Source organism: Apis laboriosa, unplaced genomic scaffold, assembly GCF_014066325.1.
Source record: "Apis laboriosa isolate Shangri-la unplaced genomic scaffold, ASM1406632v1 scaffold21_cov150, whole genome shotgun sequence".
Taxonomy (NCBI): Eukaryota; Metazoa; Arthropoda; class Insecta; order Hymenoptera; family Apidae; genus Apis; species Apis laboriosa.
The window spans coordinates 1,729,024-1,743,953 of record NW_025222365.1 but is presented as its reverse complement, the minus strand read 5'-3'; the positions used below and the strand labels follow the sequence as shown (position 1 = coordinate 1,743,953).

Genomic DNA, 14,930 nt, shown 5'->3' with positions numbered 1-14,930 from the left:
CATATATATATATATATATGTATATAATATATACATATATATATATATATATATATGTATATGTATGGAACATGTATACATAGTTTCTCGATGGATCGTTCGATTAATAGAGCGTCACGGTAGCGCGACCATGCGCGACCACGCACAACGAGTTTCGAGAGAAAGAGAGAGAGAGAGAGAGAGAGAGGGAGGGAGGGAGGGAGAGCGGGAGAGAGGCGCGGAAATTTCGCTCGCGGATTTCCAGGTCGTGTTGGTGGTCGTGGTGGTGATCGACCGTCCGTTGACGAATCGAGACGACGAACCGTTCCACTCTCGAATCCGCTAGAAGGAATCCGCTTCCATCCAGCCCGATAAGTAATGGGGTATCGAGTGACACGTTAACCTGGATGACCGGTATGTACCGCGCTGAAAACTCGCACGTTGAGTTTAGCCGATGGATGCGAATTGGCGAGATTCTAGCGCGCGTTTCATCCTCCCGGTGAAACAGTAGCGACCGGATGTTCTAAACGAGCATTTCGCTCTCTCTCTCTCTCTCTCTCTCGCTGTCTCCGTCCCCAAAGGTGCCGATCTCGTCTCGAGAAATCGGGCGACAACGATTCGAGCAAGAAACTGGTCGCGTGGCTCTGTGACGAGAATCTTAACAATACGGTAATTTTTCTGTTCCGTTGCCATCGGTTCCCAAGCGGGAAACTCTTACAATTTTTTCCCCCCATCCCCCCTCTTGGCCGCGGTTCGTTAACTTTTTATCACGGTGCAGAGGGGGAGAGAGAGAGAGAGAGAGAGAGACAAAAAAAAGAAAAAAAGAAAAAGGAAAGCAATGCACGGAATTATATCGATCGCTCGATCCAAGCTATTCGTCGCGCTTTAAACCGGACTTTTCATTAAGTTTCGAAATCGTCGCTAGTTTATTACTTATTACTATATATATGTGTGTGTATGTGTACGTGTCACGTATATACATGTATATACGTGATAGGAAAAATTGGATCGGATTCGAGGTGGGATTCCTGGTTTGTTGGAAGAAAGAGAAGGAAAGGAAAGGAAAGGAAAAAAAAAAAAAAAAAGGTGACGAGAGAAAAGAGTGGAAAATTAGCGGAGCGGAGGTTAAGTTTTGGAGCGCGTGTCACTGCGAAACGAGCATAATATCGGGCTGCGTTATCGTTGGATGCACTTTGGGCTCGCAATTCGGTGCCCCACTCAACGGTACAAAGAGTTCGTTTACCCCGTTTAGACGTGTGAGCGAGGCCAGCTGCTATCGGTCGATTCATGCGCGACATTCGACGAGAACCGACCGAGACGGCGAGAAACCGGCGGTGAGGAAGAGAGAGGGAAGGCCGGGAGAGCGACGAGATAAAGCTGAATTTAAGGCGCGATCGGGGACCCTCTCGAGAACAAACAGAACTGCGACGTCTAGACGATCGTCGCAGATATACAGGGTGTTAATAAATATCGGGGGACATTTTTCCCGGATCGATTCCACGCGTCAAAACAATGGGACACGGGCTGGTGTCGAGGGCTGTCTAACGAACCTCGCTCACCATTTCGATCGTTGCACACTACACCTCGACGTGTAGCGCAACCAACTCTCGCCGCTTCTCTCGCCGATCGCAAACCTCTTCGCGCTCGATCACAAAAATCTCGATCGCGAACTGGCTCGAGGAATTAACGAAGATCGAGGAATACGATATATTCTTTACGTACGATTGCGTTTAGAAAAATTTCTTTCTTTTTAACATAGATATATTCTCCGAAATATACATACCAAATTGGAAATTTTGGTCTCGAGATCACTCGGCTTCCAAGCGAATCTCGACGATCGATCTTAATTCGGAAAGAAAAGATTTCCACGATTTGTGGCTTTCTTTCCTTTTTTCCTTCAACAAAATTTCATTACCGAATGCATCGCGAAAAAAGAGGGAATCCTTCGCCTTCGAGGAAAACGTTATCTCGATCTCGCGGCGACCGATTTGCTCGATTTTCTCCCTGCGACCGCGTACAATTTCGCAACTCGCCCTCTCCCCGCCTCGGTTGCCGGAAGAGGGGACATTTCTTTTCTTCCTTCTCCTTTCCTTTTCGACATTTGAAATTTTATCGACCGATAAGATCCGAAGAGGGCAAGTCTCCCCCGGATATTTGACGACGATTTATTTTCGGATCGAACGCGAAAGCGGTTCCCTCCCCCGGCCCTCTTCACTCACTGCAAAGTAACGGAGAGGAAGAGCCGCGTGGGAGGCGATTCCGCCGGTGTACGCGCGAGGAAACCAGTTTCTCGGTTTCAGACGCGCGGTTACGCGCGTGAAAAAGGAGGAAGAGGAGAAAGAAGAAAAGAAAAGAGAGAAGGGAACGTGGAATCCAGCCGATCGATCTTATCGGGACCCGTTGGAGGAGAGATCCATCGGGTCGTGATCGATCGGGCCCGAGTTCGTTTTCCACCACGGTGGAAAACCATCTCGCAACGCAGCGTTCCACGGCCACGGATTCCCCTATATACGAACGTGTCGAACGTGTAACGAGATCCCGAGGCAAATAAAAGTGGAGGGCTACCGCAACGTTGGATTCGAGTCACGCGAGCCGATCGTTCTATCTGTGCCGAACGAGAAGACGATACGCTCCCGATTTCGAGCTGTGAACGCGCACATACGCACATATATATATAAGATAGCAATGGTTAATATATATATATATATATATATGATTTGTAACGCGTTGAGATAAATTTGGGATAAGGCAGGGTTCTCGAGCGGTGGAGTTGGCCGCCAGCTTCACCGCAGTGGACACGGCGGTGACATTGTGCGGACACGGTGAAGTATAAGCAGGGTCGAATGACGTTATCACCGCCGAAATAGCGTATCGATAAGGTCGACGCGTGGCCGATGACGCGCGCGCGTCTGTTCTCGATAGAATTCCATTAATCCGGCTTACGACGATCGTTCGGTATGCGTCGATGCGCCGGCGGGGGCGTCTTTATTCCCCGTGTAATTAATTCGGTCCCCCTTCCCCCCTCCTCCTCCTCCCTACCAAATAACGACGCAATCTTATCGAGCGGCGGACACGTGAGCACTTGCGAGCTGCCTGTCAGATAACGAGCCCGTATTTTGGTAGACGTATATTTTGTACATTGATAAACTGCGTGTCTCTCCTCTCTCTCTCTCTCTATATATATATATATGTGTGTGTGTGTGTATCTATCTCTCTTCGATTTCGAACGAAACGAAAACGTGCACGATTACTCGGTTCTTTTTTCTTTTTTTTTTTTTAAACCTGTTTTTCGCACCTGTTATCTCCGGCGATCGATATTGGAGATTTCGTTCGACAATCGGAATATATATATGTATATATATATATATATCGTATATAGATAGTTTTTCAATAGAAGGGATTATCGATATAAAAGTGAAAAACTTTTTAACTGATTCTGAGAGTAATCTTTAACCGGTATAATCTTGGATCGATATCGTTTGGAGGGGGAAAAAAGGAAGAAGAGGAAAGGAAGAAGGAAGAAAGAAAGAAAAGAAAAGAAAAATTCTGGAAACTGGGAAGATAATGCAAGTTCGGCGGTCGGAATCCGTGTATCTGCGTGTTTTTTCAACGTGTCATTGACACCGCGACATCAAACGGATCGCTTTACTTTCCGAATAAGTAAAGTTATTATTCGCTTTTATTGTTGTTCCATACCCCTTCCCCTCCCCGCCAAAAATATAATAGCGCGTTATCGAGAGCTCGTGTCGGGAGAGAGGACGAAAAACAAAGGCGAGATCTACGAGGCGTGTTTTCAACAATCCGCGAGTGCGATTTGAAAGGGATATTTAAAAAGAAAGGTAGTAAGCGTCTTCGGAGATGGTCCAGATAGATCGAAATCGGGCGCGATACCGATCGACCATCGATTAGAGATTACACGATGTTACGACATAGCGCGATAACGATACGATCAATCGCAAAATGTAAGGCATCGTTGCGTTAAAATTTTCATTATTGCTTTATTTATTTATTTATTTATTTATTTATTTATTTATTTATCGAAAATGCACGAGTATCGAGTGTATCGAGATTGATCGCGGAACGATAAGGATTAAATCGAAATCTCGACGAGTGTATCGACGAGAGAATCGAAATAGATCGAACGATTATGAGATATTCGTTCAAGTTGCGCGACGAGAAAAGAAAAAAAAAAAACGAAAAATTTTTGCGACTCTTTACCCCGTTTGTAAACGTTTTGCAAACGTTTACCCCGCCAAAAACAAGAAAAACAAAAAAAAAAAAAAAGGAAAAAGAAAGAAATCGAGCGAGCGAAAAGAGATCGAACGAGATTGGAATTATCGCGGAAAAGGATGGACGAAGCTCTCTCGATGGAATCGAGAGAGAGAGAGAGAGAGATAGATTCGAGAGAGGAGGATCGCCGAATTTGGACCGGCCTGTAGCCGGAGGAGTGAGGCAGGTTAGTGAATCGACGGGTGTTATCTGGATGCACGGGACGTGCAGGCGGCCAGTACGGAACAACATGTCCGAGTCAGCGAAACAGAGACACTTTAAGCAAAGCTGGCGAATCAGCTTCGCGGCCGGCACTTAAACTGCACTTTCCACACGCACGAGGTGCAGTTTCTTCCTCCGGCGTGCACGCGATAGAGCCGAAGCGAGCAACGCTCTCTCCAACGCCCTAAACGGTCCATTTTCGCTAAGCCAAGACCGGGGGAGTCGTAGTGTTGAGTTTGCCGCCGAATAAAAGTGTGTCGGTTAAGAAACGCGTCTAGACGCTGACGATTTTCCTCGAGCTGACTCGAAGGAAAAATTCCTCTCTTATCTCTTCCCTCCCCTCCCCTCCCCTCCCTCCGCCTGGACTTGCTTTCTTCCCCTCCCTCCCTCTCTCTCTCTCTCTCTCTCTCTCTCTCCCCCCGTTGCTCTTTATTTTCATCCCTAGCCTAGTTGGCGAGCGATCGTGCGATTTGGTGCAACAACGGATATGGACGGATTCGCTGTCGCGCGAATTCGATATCGTGGCGCGGTGAAAATTATCATCGGATGGCAGATAACCCTTTTTAACAGCTAACGCTTATCGTTTATCGGATGGTACTTAAAGTGCGATATCCATCCAAGTGCAGTTTTCGTATTGTGCGAGCGAGGAGCGGATTTTTCGATTCGTGAGGGAGGAAAAAAAAGAAAAAAAAGGCGGAGAGATTCAGTCGTGTCGTTGCCTGCCTAAATCGTTACTCTTTGTTCTCGAGAAACAAGAGTAGTCGGTTTTCGGACGGGTGAAAAGTGAAAACGGGGGGCGGGAGGCGATAGGATAAAAACCGCGCGTACGTATGTGTGACGGGTGTATCGACGATTCCTCGTTGGAAAAAAGAAAAAAAGAAAAAGGAAAAATCCGGAATCAATCCGGTTGGAATTGGAGCGGCGAAAACAGCAGAGTCGGCTGCGGCTGCGGCGGCGGCGGCGTCATCTCGGAATCTCGGGAACGGTGTCGCGTCAACCTCGTCCCGCCTCGGTGTGCGTCCGCTCGTTAAACGCGGCTACCACGAGAGTATCGATCGACGGGGGGATTATTTTTATCGCGATCCCGTGAATTCCACGGGTTTTCGTGGCGCGCGCGCGGTGCCGGAAGACGAAAAGACGCGCGTCGGATGGCGAAATACCCGCAGCGTCTATGTTTCCAGCTCGGAAACCGATTGGACGATTGTTGAACGAAGTTGAGGACGAAAAGGTGGAATTTTTGCGGGGACCGAAGGGGTCTCCCTCAGTTTCGACGCCTGCTCCAAGCTCGAAGCTCGAAGCCTGAAGACCTCGCGCAGCTGTGCACACACATATATATATAGGCGGTGAGTATTGCATTGTTGCAACTTTTCAACCACGCTCGATTTTTTTCCTCTTTTTTTTTCTTTCCTTTTCCCTTCTCAACGAATCTCGATCGAGTCGAGCTCGTGAAATCGAAGCCGCGTCACTCGACGGAATAATGTAACGATTAGAAAAGTTTCCACGTTTCGTTGATAATGATAGTAGTAGTAATAATAATAATAATAATAATAATAATAATAATAATAATAATAAGAGGAACGATAAATGGATGGACGATTTTGATTTTCTCTCTCTCTCTCTCTCTCTCTTTTTTTTTATTTGCGAGGAAAGAGATCGGAGAGATAACGACGGCACGTTTCTGCGCGCGCCGAAAAATAAGGCCGATGTAAGGCCGAGATAAAGAGTTGCATCGACGCGAGGCGCGTCGATCAATTCGATTTTACGCGTCAAGATTGGAGAGATGTCGCGTGCAGCCGTGTGCAGCTTATTATCGGAGTATTGACTCACCTGACTGTATCGCGAGTGAGTCAGAGGCGGAATTGTCGTCGTCGCGGTGGCGATGCGTCGATGCGGTTCGTTCGCGGGGAGGAAGAAAAAAAAGAGAGAGAGAGAGAGAAAAAGAAAAGAAAAGAAGGAGAAAAAAAGGAAAAAAAAAAAAAAAAGAAAAAGAAACACTGGCTTCTGAACGCCTGAGTCTAGTATACGGGGCTTGTATGCGACGATATATACTTTTTCTCTCGATATTTTCGCCGCGCTCTTCCGTCCCGCGAACGGGGGACAGGCGAATGGCCCGGTTCCCGCACACACCATTCACCCAACCCTGATTCCGTGTATATCCCTGTTAATACACGTGTGCACACGCCGCGAGTTGCTACGCGTTGAGATAGGTCGTCGCGTACGCTAGGACAGAGGACGCTTTGTTCCGAGAGTGCCTCGAGCGCGTAATCACCACGCCGGACCACTCTTCCACGTTCCTGCCATACGTTATGCGTGCTTGCATCTCTCTCTGTCGTCTCCCTCCTTTCGCGCAAGAAAACGCGATATCGATTATTCCGCCAATTATTTCGTAGCTTCGAAAATTGAACGTGTTTCTCGCGAGTGGGAACGAATCGTCGTTCAATTTCGATCGTCGTCGAAATTCTCGAATCATCTCTCTCTCTCTCTCTCTCTCTCTCTCTCTCTCTCTCACTCTTTCGAAGAAGGAGAGGGTCGCGATTCGTGAATCAGCCGGTAGCGCGCACAATACACGAGCGCAGAGAGTGCGAGCCATTGAAAGGCAGCGAGGCGAACGAGAGAGAAGAAGAGGGTGGTGAAACTAAAAAGGATAAAAAGAGGAGGAAGAGAGAGAGAGAGAGAGAGAGAGCGAAAAAGAGGAGGAACGCGAACGTGAACGCGAACGAACGAGAGTGAGAGCCAGCCGTATTTTCGGGTGACCGTGGCCCTGCCCTCGGGACTGGGATGGATCGTTTGTGTGCCACTCGGTGCATTCTACCGACACACGTGCATATACATATATATATACACGTGTATATACACGAGTGGCCGGGCGTATATATAGTATACGATGCGCGCACCGTTGCATTTATATTTGGCCGAGAGAGGGAGGGAGGGAGGGAGGGGGGAGGGAGTGGGTTCGGTGGTTTCGAACTCTGCCTTTCTCGCGCGCGCGCGCGCGTGCGTGCGTGCGTGCGTGCGTGCGTATGTACGGTTTGCCACGACGAGGAGGAGGACGAGTCTGCGTGACCGCCGACACACGCGCTTCGACACACGGACGCGAGAACCCGGCCGGTGCATACATGCCGGTTTTTGCATGCGCGGCGGGGAGGGGAGGGGAGGGGAGGGGAGGGTCAGTGGTTTCGTCGCTTTTATTATTCGGCACTCGGTACGCCGACTTAACCTAGGTCAGTGTGGTAAAAAAGCTACGCACGAGTTGGGCGAGTTGGCGGCGCGGCGAAGCGGACAGAGAGAGAGAGAGAGAGAGAGAGAGAGAGAGAGAGAGAGAGAGAGAGAGAGAGGAAGGGAGAGCGAGACGAAGCGAGAGAAAGAAGGAAGCGGGTTGGCGGTGTGCGTGTGCGTATCTGTGTGCACGCGTATCATTATGCACGCGCGCACGAGTGTATGCACCGAGTCGTGTACGCATCCGCTGCCGAACCGTGTGGCGCGTCGATTTCTTTCTCTTTTTCCTTTCCTCTTCTTTTTTTTTTCTTCTTTCCTTTCTCCTTTCCCTCCTTTTCTTTCTCCCTTTCTTTCGCTCGATCGTACGCGTCTTCATCTTCATCTTCATCTTCCTCCACCCGTCGATTTTCTTCCCTCCTTCCCGAGAATCCCACTTCCCTCCACTACGACTTTCCGCTTTCGTGGAACGGGGGCGCAGGGGAGGGGAGGAGGAGGAGGAGGAGGAGGGAAGAGGAAAAATCGAGGAGAGGGTGCGAAGCGAAAAGAAAAGGAAAAAAGGGAACGAGGGAGAGGAGGGGGAGCGTCAAAGTGCCAAAAAGCTCGGTTAAAGCTCTCGAGTTTGCGGAGGAGCAGGAGCAGGAGCAGGAGGAGGAGAAGGAGGAGGAGGAGGAGGAGGAGGCGAAAGCGAGAGGGGAAGAAAGGGGGAGAGGGGGAGAGAAAGGGGCGGAAGCAGGAGGTGGAAGGACCACGGGATAGGTGGGGTCGGTTAGTTTCGCCGGTTAGCCGGGTTTAAAACAGCTGCCAAATTTCCCTCTCGACCGGGAGAGTGAGAGTGACCCATCGAGAGCGAGTGTGTTCCACATCGTGTTTCGCAGCGATACAAGCCGGCGCAGCCGGCTGCACATGCACGCGTGCACACGTGCACACACCTAGCCTCTCGCGTCCACATGCACGCGATGCAGGCGGCCGAGCCATTTGCGCGCATCCATGCGCGCGCTCCTACGTACGCGGCCCGCCTGTGTGCGGATCGAAGCCGCGTTGCACCCATCCGTGAGAGTACCCTCGCTACGTCTGTCCGCCTGCCCGGTTGCACGTGTGCCGCCGGCTTCTCCTACGTGTAACCGTGCAAATGGTGTACACACACGAAAAAGCACGTGGCAAGTTTCGAACGCGTTTACGCGAACGTGGACGCGAGCCGAATCGACCCGAACGTCCGTGTGTGTGTGCGCGCGCGCGCGCGCGTGTACGAGAAGCGTGCGCGTAGCCAGGCCCCGTCGTTGGTGGTGGTGGTGGTGGTGGTGATGGTGGTGGTTACAACCCGAATACAAGCTCGTGGTACGACGCTTTGCAGGCGTCTCGGTGTCTGCATGCATATCAGATGCATCCACTGCACGCCGACTCGAGACCGAAGTCTCCGCTAACCCGAGAGGACGTGACTCGTCGTCGTCCAACTTTTCCACCGCGGCTCGCCTTTTGCTTTGTTTCTCAATTTCTTTCTTCCACCTGAATTCAATTTCGAGGGAGAAACGGTGAAAGAGGAAGAAGTGGTGGAAGAAGGGAGGGAAGATAGACGCTTTATGCTCGACGAACGATAGATAGATATAGCGATAGGATAGTCGATTCGAAGGGTGAAGTTATCGCGAGCCGAGGTTTTGCCCGCGTATCGAGGTTAAGCAGTTATTCCCCGAGCTTCCTCTCCTCCGGGGATGACTTTACTTTATTCTCCCTACCCCTCCACCTTCCTTCTCTTCGATTTTTGCGAGTATCGACAGCTGGCCTTCCTATCCCCTAAACGTCCACCCAAATGGGTCAGTCGGCGATGGCCACCACTGTGTGGCGCGCTCATGGGAAATGATAATTAGGCACGTAAAAGTTTCCTCCCCCCCCCCCGTCCCTGTCCCTTTTTCTTTTTTTTTTTTTTTTTTTTAAGACCGTTTCATAATTTAATCAGATCTTTGAAAAATTTTCGCTACTCGGGAGAGTCGACTCCCCCTTCGCGTGGGAGTTTTTTTTACTTTACCACGCGAGAGAAAAACTTTCCAAGGAAGTTAGGAACTTTGATTAACGGAAAGAACAGCAGAAGAACGAACATAGATGGAATATCAACGTGTAATACAGTTAAACAACCTACATGGAGTGGAGAAGGGGGACTATTAGACACGGGAGAATAGTCGAGATTCCCACGTATCCTCGAGCGAAAAAAAAGAAAGATCTTAAAATTTCAAGGATACTCCAGCATAATTTCAGAATAATAAACGTCGAGTCCGAAGGGAAAATATATAGGAAATAGAATGTAACGCGATCGAAACATATATATATATATACACGCGTCAACGTTCGTATTTCAACTCGATTTCGGCTCGAAACGACTACTTTCGATCCCTTTTCCAAGTCTAAACTCGGAGCGGAATCGCCCTCGGATAGCGACGCTCGTCCAACGCTCGCGTCCGATAAGTCGTAGGTAAGCGGATTCGAAACTCTCCTCGCGCGCCTCTCCTGCCCGCTCGAAGATTCGTTCGAGCGTAAGTAGAGCGGAACCGTGGTAGCTACGCAATAATGCTCTTTCGGTGCACCTGTCGAACGACACTCGCACGTGCAACCACGTTACGAAATCGAAAAGTTGAGAGTCACTGGCCCTCTCTCTCTCTCTCTCTCTCTCTCTCCCTTCGCGTTGGGTGGGTGGATGGGTGGGTGGGAGAGAAGTGTCCGAAATGCGCGGACACTGTCAGTTTCTGGGACTAGAGCAACAAGTAGTAACCGCGTTTATATCGACGCCGTTGGCTACGTAGTGGATGCACAGTAGGTATTAGTATATATGTAAGAGGATATATATATATATATATAACGTAACCGAATATATAGGTCGGGTGCAACGGCAGCTGACGCTGCCACTGAGAGAGAGAGAGAGAGCCGGTTTAAAGCGCAGTCGGTTACCCCCGAAATTTTCCAAGTCGGGCGTGGTGGGGGTAGTCCGTTGACTAGCGGGAAGCCACCTCCGAAATACATGGAACGGTAGCATGTACCGCCCCCGTTTCCCTTATGTACGCTCCGCTCTACATACCGTGGATCGTCCAATGTCGCGCAGCAACAGTTTGCACCCGAGCCACGCGCTGGCGAAAAACCTGGCGAAAATTTTGATCCCGCCTCGCCTCGCCTCCCCCACCTTTCGATTCACCTCTCTCGGCGAGTACGAATTACACGCGACCTCCTCGCCACCCCCTCCTATCCTATCGCCCATCGTTTCCATTATTTCCTCTCCTCTCTTTTCCGCTCGGCTCCGTTTTACACTTCGGTTAGTAGCGAGGGGGGGGGGGGGGAGGGCCGAACTATTAGACCGATTAAATCGATTAAATATCGGGGTATTAAACCGCGTATAGATTCGCGTTGCTCGCGAAAATATCGAAGGAAATGACGATATTGGGGGGGAAGAGGACGGGAGGGGAGGACGATTACCATAAAGGCGTTACTACTACGATAGAGACAAAAGAGGATTACATTGCGAGCGAGGACGTGAGTAAAATCGGCGCGGGGGGAATAAAATGGCGTTGGCCATTGAGGAGGGGGAGGTTCCGGTCAAAGGTAAAATAGGGGTTTGCATTGAATTTCCAGCGAATTGAGCGGCGCCGAAGGCCGCTCCTCGGATAATTTTCGGGAAATTAGCCGTTAATAACGACGGAACGCGGTTAACCGAGTCTTTTCGCGGGACAAACCCCCTCCACTCCCCTCGACGATTAAGCGCGTTATTCGATTAAACGTCAATTGGACGCGTTTCAACGGTGAGCGCGGCCGATTCGGATACGACATCGGGTTGTTCCGCGCCATCCGATACACCATCACGACGATAACGACGATAATCGGGTATCATCGAAGCGATCGGTCGACTCTCCTCCCTCCCCTCCTCCCCGTTTCGTTTCGAGGAGAACCGCGGACTCGAAAATCATTTCGAGTTTCGCTTTCGATCGTTCCACGCTCCTGTACCTGTGCCAAGCGCAAGCAAACCTGACCCGATGTCGGCTTTACCTACTTCGATGTATGTAGATGCCACGCTGTACATATGTACAGTAACGCGCGGAGCTCGTTCCTCGCGCAACAAGTAGGTATCGCCAAAATATGGCCAGACGAAGTGGCGGCGCGAGGCGAGAGGCGAGAGGAGAGAGAGGAGAGAAAGAGAGAGAGAGAAAGATGGGCTTTTCCACGCTCGCACTCGCTACCTGACTGCTCTTCCCAAGCGATATATATATATATATATATATATATATATATATATATATGTATCTCGAGAGGCTGAATTCCGAATTTTCTTCGAAAAGGACGCGAACGTCGGGGAAACGAGGGGGACATCTGTCTCTCTCTGGCCCGTTCTCTGTGGAAAGAGAAGAGGATCGATCGAACGGAGGATGAACTTAATTCCGAGACGATATGCAGGGCGGGATAGAGTTGCAGCGAGGAAAGTTTGTCGAGTTATCAGTGCATAGAATCGTTGGAGCCGCTCCAACTAATCACAAATTATTAGTTACAAAGCTTGCCGAGATTCGACTTTATCGATTGGTAATGACGCGTTTAATTTTATCGGACCCGATGCAGGGGGATCGATCCGTGCCCCCTTCCCTCTCGCTGCTCCTTTTCTTGCGCTCTGTTTGTCCTTGCGTCCAACCAAGAAAATCTCCTATCCCCTAGAATTTTTAGAAACGGATCGAAAAATGCAAAAAAAAAAAAAAAAAAAAGAAAAAAATCCGCTGATTTTAACGAATGAATTCTTTTTCCTTCTCTTTTTTCTTCCCTTTCAACGTTAACAACTCGGATCTCTCGGATGGGTAACGATCATCGGATCCAACGACGTCGTGGCCACGGTCAAGGACACGGTTTTCGTCGACTCGCGGTTCTCCGTGAAACGGAATTTGGAAGCGGAGAGAGGCGATCGTCCGTTTCGATCGTCTCTCCAACCAACCGAGTATCGAACCGTGCGAATCGCGTCGTGCTTGCGTAATATACCGATTGCGCACAGGCCACCACCACGCTTAGGCTCTATAAACGACTCTGGCTCGTCGCCGACGTTTACTCACGCGATCGAAGCAGCTTCGTGCTACGTTGAATTCCTTCGAAAACCTCTTCGCCATCTCCGACACATCGCGGAGATGAAATAGAGAAAGGAAGAGAGAGAGAGAGAGAGACGCTATTAAACCTGACGTTACCTATCGGAACGTTTGGAAAGGTAGAAAAGCAGCGTCATCGGTGTGGTTCGTTACGAGTGGCGAGCGCTCGTACCGCTTCGCGAGCTCGTTACGATAATACGTATCGCCGGCTAATAAAACGAATTACATAATTTGCATAATCGATACAATTATCGCGAAATTAATTTAAGTAATTGCTGACGTGGAAATTTGTGCTGCTCGCGTGCGAAGCTTAATATGGAGGGGGAGGCCCAGGAGCAGGGGATGGAAACGACGCACAAACGATGTTTCGGTTCCATTCGCGCTAATGTAAACGCGAAACGAATCGGGTGTTTGTTCTAATTGAATTAATAACGCGAATTGTAAAACGATTTGTAAAGCGGGATATACGCGCGCGTCGCAACGAAGCGCGGGTTCGGTTGGGAGGAAGGGTCCTGGCCCGCGTCGCGGCGACGAGTGCAAGCGGGGTGTTGGCCGTCTCCGACGAATCGGCGCGGCGTCGTTCGCGTCGGCAACGTGACGCGTGACGTCGAGCGTGGAACGTGGCGATAAGCGGAGATACGGTCAAGGCCGGCTCGCATACCGGTCTTGTCCGTTCTCTTTCCTGCATGCACCGGCTCCAACACCGGAATCGACGCGCGGCAGCCTCGACGCGACGTCACCTCGATCTGGACCTTAAAACCTCGAGAGACCTCGCAACGAGATCCTCGGCGAAGGCGGCGAAGCTGGGCGACGAACGGCCGACTCTGTCTCTCTCCCTCGACTCGTCTCCCTCGAATTCGGCGCGGCCTTCGGCGGGCGAGGCACGCGATTGGTTCGACTGACCCACTGGCACTGACCTTGGGCCCGTCTCGGCTCCCCTCCCCCTAGCCGCCGCCGCCGCCGCTCCGAGTTTCGGCAATATGTCGGAGCGGCCGAGTAGAAAAAAGGAAGAAAGGAAGAAGAACGGATAGTTGGACGGTTTTCCCCCCCCCCCCTCTCCTCGACGCGACGTGGAAATGGAAATGACGTGGACGACGCGATTTTAGAGAAGGAGAAAGGATCTCGGGAGGGAAGATTCCGTTTCGCTCGATAACGCGTAGCATAGATAAGATCGTCATTGTCCCGCCATGCGTTCGCCTTCCTCTCCTTTCGTTTTATTCGCGCCCGATAAATAATTCATGCCCCTTTTCGAGGGAACAGCGTGTACCTCGTAACCTTGTCGCGCTCCTTGATCCCGACTACGGCGAGAGACTAACCGCCGCGGTGCTCGGCGGTGTCTGCCGGTGCCCGTCGTTCGTCGCCTTCTCGGGGGCGCGACGAAATTCGAACGAGGCTCGAACGAGGCTCGAACGAGAGAGGAGAGGAGAGGAGAGATTTCCGAGAGGTGTTGCGGAAAAATCACAAAAATGAAGCGCGCGCGCGCGCGCGCGAGAGAGAGAGAGAGAGAGAGAGAGAGAGAGAGAGAGAGAGAGAGAGAGAAAGGTACGCGCGACGAAAACACGGTCAACTCGTTCGCCTCGAATCTAAAACGTTGACGAAGATTTGGCGTGTGCGTGGCTCCGCCTCCTACTCCTATCCAACCCATTCTAAACAAATGAATCATGCTCCAAAATGGCCGACTGAATTTAGACGTCACGTGGCATCGACGTACTTACGTACGTACGTACTTATACACGCGCAGAACCGCGTATCCGACCACTGCCACCGCGGGAGCAGTGCGAGCTGCGGTCGCGAGCATGAATTCACGCGTAAAATACCGACGACCGTTATTGTACCGGGTCTGGTTCCGGAGACCTGGCGGCGGACAGCGCCCCTTCCTCGCTCCTCCTCTCCTCCTTTCCTTTCCTTTCCGTTAAACCGTGTCGTCCACGGTTTTTGTTTATCGCGCGCATAAAGAGACGCGGCGTCGCGTGGAAAAAAGTTTGCCGAATTCTATTCCGAACGAACGAACCAACGAAAAGAAGCGTGTTTCTCGATCTCGCTTGTTGCGAACGACTTCGAAGAAGCGATCCACTTGGTTTGCCGCTTGGGTAGGCGTAGATTTTTGGGTAAGCGCGAGATGTGGGCATTGGTCGGCGGAGAGAGAAAGGC

General features: G+C 50.6%; 1 protein-coding gene across 2 annotated transcripts in view; it reads left to right on the top strand.

Moving 5' to 3' along the window:
* The first annotated feature begins 5,004 nt into the window (after positions 1 to 5,004).
* The window catches only part of LOC122712980, a 93,380-nt gene continuing 83,454 nt past the window's right edge, over positions 5,005 to 14,930 (top strand). For both annotated transcript variants that reach the window (XR_006346435.1, XM_043933084.1), the window contains exon 1: positions 5,005 to 5,813. The gene's annotated coding sequence lies outside the window, so the exon portion shown is untranslated. The remainder of the gene's footprint in view (positions 5,814 to 14,930) is intronic.